The following is a 7,261-nucleotide window of genomic DNA, read 5'->3' on the forward strand; positions in this document are numbered from 1 at the left end:
CTTCTTCCTTATTTTTCTCAACTGCATTGTATAGTGTTTTGATACCTTTTATAATCATTTTTAGGAATTCTTTCTAAGGCATTTTCAAAGCCTGCCCATCTTCTAATATGGAGTGTAGGTCTACTTCCAGCTCATTTGCCTCAGTTACTTTATCTCATTTCTGGACATGTGCAGATATCGTCATCTGCTTCTGTTTTTTAGGCATCTTCAGGGCTTATCTGTGGCCTTAATACTTAGATAGGTGTGTATTTTGGTATTTTTTATGCTTTCTGATTGCCTCCAGGTAGATGTGATCAGGGAATGGGCATCCCTTTTCACTCTTTTCCCTGAGAAGTTTCAAGATACCACTATTGGCCATTTTGATGTAACTTAGGATTTAAATTTTGGCCTATATCCTCTTTTGTCTGCTTGTCCTGCTCCACAATCCCCATTCAGTCCTTTTTTCTAGTTGTAAACAGTTTAGGGCCAGCTGTGGCCATTTGGTTTTAATTGGAAGCTGTCTCTTTAAATTTCGAGGAGATCTGTGTGCATGCATGGTAGAACCCTCCGAGGGTGGGGCTGGGTTGCCCACTAGCTCAGGCACCCCTATAGTCACCAGAATGGAGGGCCGCTGATAGCAAGGGACCAATGAACAGATACCAAAAGAAAAGAATGTCCACACCTTTATCTCAGCAGTTTGCCAGGTGTCTGTGGCCGCTCCGATCCTTCACCCGCTTGGTCTCACCCAAGATGGCGGCTCCTGGAGCAGCCAAGCGTCCTGAACTAGAAAGTAATAGATTTCTTGCTTCTGCCACAAATTTCCCCAGCTGTGAGCCTTCCAACCTTCTAAGTATTACTTTATATGTGGTTCAGAGTTTTGGGACCAGCCCCTGAGCCTGCTTGGTCAGGTATTCTGTGTTATTGTTGTTGGAGCTCCTTTACTGCACTTCCACATGATCCGCCATCTTGTTTGTTCTCCCTAAATTTGTTTTTATGTATGGTTTGAGCCATGAATCCTATTTAATTTTTCTGCATGTGGAAATCCAACTTTCCCCAACATGATTTATTGAAGAGACTCTTCTTTCCCCATCAAATGGAGTTAGTATCCTTTCCTGTGGTCAAAAGTCGATTGACCATAGAAGTATGGGTTTATTTCTGAACTCTCAATTTGATTCCATTGATCTATGTGTCTGTTGTTACACTAGTACTAGCCTGTTTTGATTATTGTAGCTGTAAAATGTTTTATATCATGAAGTATAAGTTTCTTCTAATTTGTTCTTTTCTTTCAACATTGCTTTATCTATTTGGGACCTTTTGACATTTCATATAAAATTGAGTTTTATTTTTTGTTTTTCACTTCTCTAAAGAAGGCTGTTGGAATTTTGATAAGGATTGCATGGATTCTATAGATTGCTTTGGGTAATATTAAGTCTTAAAATTCATGAACATGGAAACATTTATTTAAGTCTTTAATCTTTTTCTGTAGTATTATATAGTTTTATTGTGTAATACTTTCAAATCTCTGCTTAAATTTATACCTAGATATTTTATGTTAGATGTTGTTATAAATGGAATCATTTCCCTAATTTCTGTTTTAAGATTTTTCTTTGCTGGTGTATAGAAACCTGGTTTATTTTTTGTTGACCTTGTATTCTGTAACTTTACTAAGTTTCTCTATTATTTTTAATTTGCTTACAGCATTTTTTGGAATTTCTATATATAGAATCATGTCATCATCCTCAAATAGAGATTTTTACTTCTTCTTTTCCCATCTGGATACATTTTATTTCTTTTTCTTGTCTTATTACTCTGGCTAGGATGCAGAATTTTGAAAGCATTATTTTAAATGATAGTGCAAAGTTTTACTGCTACCTGTCTTGCAGTCTGTTGTACTGTGGTGATTTGCATGTTGCTATGAGGCTATAAACTATGCTACTGGTATTTAAAATACTAGCAAGGTTATCCATGGTCAACAGGTTTCAGCAGAGCTTTCAGACTAAGGCAGACCAGGAAGATAGACCAAGTGATCTTCTTCTAAAAATTAACCAATGAAAACCTTATCAATTGCAACAGAATATTATCAGACACAGTGCTGGAAGATGACATTTAAGATACTGGATGCAACAATGGACTTGAATCCAACAAAGGTGAATATGTTGTTGTTGTTGTTGTTGTTAAGTGCCTTCAAGTCGATTCTGACCCATAGCAACCCTGTGTAGGGTTTCCAAGGAGCAGCTGGTGAGCTTGAACCACCAACCTTGGAGTTCAAACAACTTTGCAGTCTGATCCATTAGTCCACAGCGCCACACCAGGATTCTGAAGATGGTATAGGGGATTTTTTTTTTCTGTTGTACATGGGGTCACCAAGAGTCAGAGGTGGCTCAATGGCAGCTAGCAACAACAGCAACAAAGTTTCAAGCAAGTAACTGTGGAGGAAATTACCTGCCATGCTTCTTCCTTTCCTCAGCACACCCCACCCCAGACTGGAGGTCCTCAGACATTAGGGTGATCACTGGCCCTGTGTTAATATCCTTGGGATTCAGGAAGATGGATGAGTCTTTTCTTATAAAGGGACCACTCTCTCCTCAGTAAGCTAAGTATATTTTTCTATTGATTTGAAGGCACTTTTAATATTCCTTGCCCAATATATTAAATTTTGTAGTTACTTCCTTGAGAAAAGACATTTTTTTTTGAAGGAAGACTCCTTGGAGAAGGACTACCCAGTGGAGACTGGATATGTGGACCCTTTATAAGGTCATACTGAGGTTAGGACCAATGCGTCATCACTCACACCACTATGGATCGAGTGTTAAGAGATCGGTTTTGAGGGTGGAGACTTCTAAAACAAATGAAAGGATTTATTTTCTCAGATGCCTGTTCAGTTGAAAGTGTGCCCCTGTTTCCCTGGGCTCTGAGGCTGAGAGAAGGTCCATCTTCAGGTATGGAACGAAAGGCTGGCAAAGGAGCTGGCCTGCTGCTTCAGACCCAAGAGGCCACTCCACAGCCCTGTGTCCTGTTCTTTTCTCTACTGCCCACATCCTGCTTGATGGAATACTGGTTTCTAATTCCATGGACCTGTATTTTTTTAAAGAATAAATAAAGTCAGACCACAACTCTCCTTCTGTGCAAAGCCTAATAAGAAATGAAAACATGGAAACATCCAGTTTAAAAAAACAAATTCATTGTCCATGATCAAACATGGAAAAGAGGATGATTGTAAACTTTGTGAAGCAATTGACAAAAAAGAAACACAATTCAAATACTTCCTGAAGTTGTTCCTAACTCCATCGTTTTTCCTCTAAAAGTAGAAATAAAAAATAGAAACGTTAATCAAGGAAATCATGGGAATTCTCACAGATACGCTTTGGTTTGGAAAGAAAGAAGCAGCCTTAAAAATATTGATGGGGGAAAAAAATCTTAGTAAGATAAAAGTTCTACTCACTTCAGGTGCTCAGGATCTTAGCTCTTTTCCCGAGCGTCGCAAGATTTGAAAGAATGACTGAAGTCCCCACACAATAGTAAGAAATGAATTGCATGAGGTAGAATAAAATCCAGATCAGGATACTTCACAAAATCTCAGGAGAAAAGGCAGAATGCAGGTTTCCCAGTAAAAGTTACAGAGAACCCCAGCAGAGACTCCGGTGTCTTCTGTTAACAAGCAGAGAAAAGTGGCTGTAACTCCCAAAACCTCAGTCCACAAACTGTAGCTCAAAAAGGTAGAAGACACAAAAGCTAAAAAACATATATCAGAGAGAATTCAACCACATTCTAATAAAATGAAACAGGTTAGGACAGAAGTATAAACATGCACAAACCCCAAAACAAAACGCACAAGGAAGAAAGAAACAGCCATGCAAAAGACATGGAGAAACGTGTCCAGGGGAGAAAAGAAAATGAAACCTTAGTCAAAGGATTAGACGTAAATGAAATTATCCAGGGGATGTCCACCGACCAAGAAGCACAAATGCACAAGGGGCCTGGCAGCCCGCAGACAACTCACACATGACTCAGCCTCCTACACACACCTCAAAGCAACGACTACTCAACTAGCAGGGCAGGTCCCCACTCCCAGCTCTCCCTGCCCCCTTTCCCTGCCTCGAGGGTCCAGTTGCCTGCCTGATTGACCTTCATCCCCTTTAGGGTTCAGGACAAACACCTAGGGATTCTCAGAGATCTTCATATCTGGTGGGACAGGGATGGTCAGCTGTGATCACAAGGCACGACAAGACACTTGAGGTAGTGTCAAAGATTTAAGACTCCCCCAGTCCTGCTCTAGGACCACCAAAGGCCCTCCATGATAACCTGCCTGAAAGAATGACACTGTAGGGACCCTGAATGTACCCCACGATTCTGGTTCTTGAGTACTGCAGAGGTTACTGCAGGCTACAGATGTTCTAGACCATCTTCCCATCCTTCACTGTCAAGATAGGCTCCCAAGGCCTAGACTAGACAAGGGCCACTTTGCCTCAGATCCCCTGCATTGTCATGGGAGGCCCATTCCCATCCCATCCTCACTTTCTGCCATTGGGTTCCATTACTCAGTAAATACTCTTTGCTCCTGTTTCCCTCTTGTCCTCTCTAGGCTAGTTGTTGCTGTTAAGTACCAATGAATCAGTTATGATTCATAGCAGCCCTATATAGGGTTTCTAAGGAATGGCTGGTGGGTTTGAACTGCCAACCTTATAGTTAGCTGTCCAGCGTTTATCCAACAGAGCCACATTTGGATTCCCATCTAGGTTAGAGTGCTATAAATAAATGTTGGACTGGGATTCCTTTCCCTGCCTCATCCTGTGTCTTTTTCTAATTCTGGAACCTCTCTGAGCCTATCTTTTTTTCTGTAGAATGGGGATGCCACTTGCCCTGCCCAACCTACCAAATAGTGCAGCAAGATGAGAGTTAGAGAACAACTTCTAGGGATTTTGGCTCATCCATGTCTGGAATTACAGCTCACCAAAGAGAAACAGTGATGCTCATATTCACAGTGATGTTCACCTTTATTATAAGCACACACCAAACATGTCTGACCTTTTCTTTCCACTTATGGTATGAGGAAACAGGCCCAGAGGTCTCAGAGCCCAGGAATCTGGCACCAAGTTTTATACGTATTCTTACTCATCCCCGTTCTCACTTACCAGAATATGGAGTTGATTCCAGGACCTCCAAAGGGGATCAAACTGTTCTGCTTCTGGCATCCTGAACGCATGGTGTGTGATGGCTCAACCCAGGCAGTCTCCACCTTTAGACGCTCATGGTTTTCCTCTTGGCCTGTTGTTGTTAGGTGCCATCAAATTGGTACTGACTCATAGTGACCCTATGCACAACAGAACGAAACACTACCCGGTCCTGGGCCAACCTCACAACCTGTGCTACGCCAGAATACATCGCTTCCGCCATTGTGCCAATCCAGCTTGTTGAGGGTCTTCCTATTTTTCTCCAACCCTCCACTGTACCAAACATGATATCCTTCTCCAGTCTCTCCTGATACTATGCTCAAAGTATGAGAGGGCCTGAGGACTCACCTAAATCCAGCCTGGGCCCTCTCACATATTGTTTTGGAACCAGATTCAGAGTGAGTGTCCCCCACGCCCTTACCCCTCGCTCTTGACTCCTTGAGGACACTCCCTCTGAACCTGGTTCCCACTACCTGACCACACCAAGGGACGGCACATACTGGGTGGTTCAGTAGCTTGGACTGACAGTGGGGAGATCCCATCACCAAGACAGATGGAGTGCATGGTGTCTCCCATATCCATTGGCTCATGTTTAGGGTTAGAAGGCCTCAGACATGCTGCTGAGGCCACACCTCCCCATGGCCCTTGTCCATGCCTCCATCATTTTCAGCCTCTGAGGTCATGTGTACCAGCTCACAGTCCTTGGGTTCACCTCATCCACACCATCACTGGCCCTGACCTTGTGAAGTCTTTTGGTAGTGTTCACCTGGGTGGGTACCAGGAACACACCCACCTTTTCAGTGCCAACCCCTGAGCATTAGCAAGGTCCTGCATTATCTGACTTCCATCAGCTGGACTGCCTTGATTCCATCCTCTTCCGTACTTTCCAATTGTGGGAACTTCCGCATCCCTCTAATCTCACAGCCCATGGCTGGTCGTCACCATGACTTCCTATATACTCACTTTCCTCACCTAACTTTCCAGTGACACTTTCCATTCTCCTCACACCCTCCACCTTCAGCTTCCTAGCTTCTCAACAACTATACCTGGGCTGTAGAGCATAGTCCTTCACATGTCTTCATTCCCCAAACCTGGAAGTCCTGCTCACCATGCACACATCTTCATCTACTACATCTGTGCTTTCTTTTGATCCAACTTCATACTGCCTTTCTCCTGGCACCTCAATGGTTCCAACCAGTTCATTCATTAAGAAGGTCCCTAAATGGTCCTTATGTAAACTAATCTATAAGAATCATCCAAGGATCTTGTTAAAATGCAGATTCTGCTTCAGTATATCTGGAGTGGAAATCCAAATTGATATCAGGGGATCAAACTGGAATGGACTAGTTTGAAGCCCTATTTCATATCTCCTCTTTGGTCATATCGGTGTGCTCAGAGAACCCCTCCTTCTACATCTTCCCACACCTGTGTCTTCTTGTGGGCTTTCCCTCTTCATTCTCTATGCCCTCCTCACTAACTATTACTGGGATGCCTCCAAATCCTTTCCACTTTCTTGTTGCCACACCAGCAGTGGTGTCCTAGCTAAACCCATTCACTCACTACCCATATTGGGTCTTATCCCTTACCTCCTCATTCACCACACCAGTGCTGCCTTTTGACCCCTCCTATCTCCTTGTTGTCCATATCTGGGAGTTAACCAGGCTTCTCCCACCTCCTCACCTCTCATAACATGACATCTTGGTTCCTTCCCATTCTTACTTTCCACACGGGATCTGTGTTCTCATCCTTCCTCCCTCCTCTTTGCCTGCTCCTGGGATATATCATGAACACAAGCACTCAAGCATGTCCAGAAATGCTCACAGCAGCACTATTCACATTAGTCAAAAGATGAACACAACACAAACATCTATCAGCAGATGAATGGATAAACAAAGTGTGGTACATACACACAATGGAATACCATTGAGCCTTAAGAGGAATTGTTGTTGTTGTTGTTGTCAGGTGCCATTGAGTCGGAACCGACTCATAGCGACCCCATGCACAGCAGAACGAAACAACGTTCGATCCTGGGCCAACCTCACCACCGCTGCCACACCCGAGTCCATCAATGATGCCACCTGGCTGATCCATCTCGTTGGGGGTCTTCCTCC

The sequence above is a fragment of the Chrysochloris asiatica genome, unplaced genomic scaffold (genome assembly GCF_000296735.1).
Source record: "Chrysochloris asiatica unplaced genomic scaffold, ChrAsi1.0 scaffold00226, whole genome shotgun sequence".
Lineage (NCBI taxonomy): Eukaryota > Metazoa > Chordata > Mammalia > Afrosoricida > Chrysochloridae > Chrysochloris > Chrysochloris asiatica.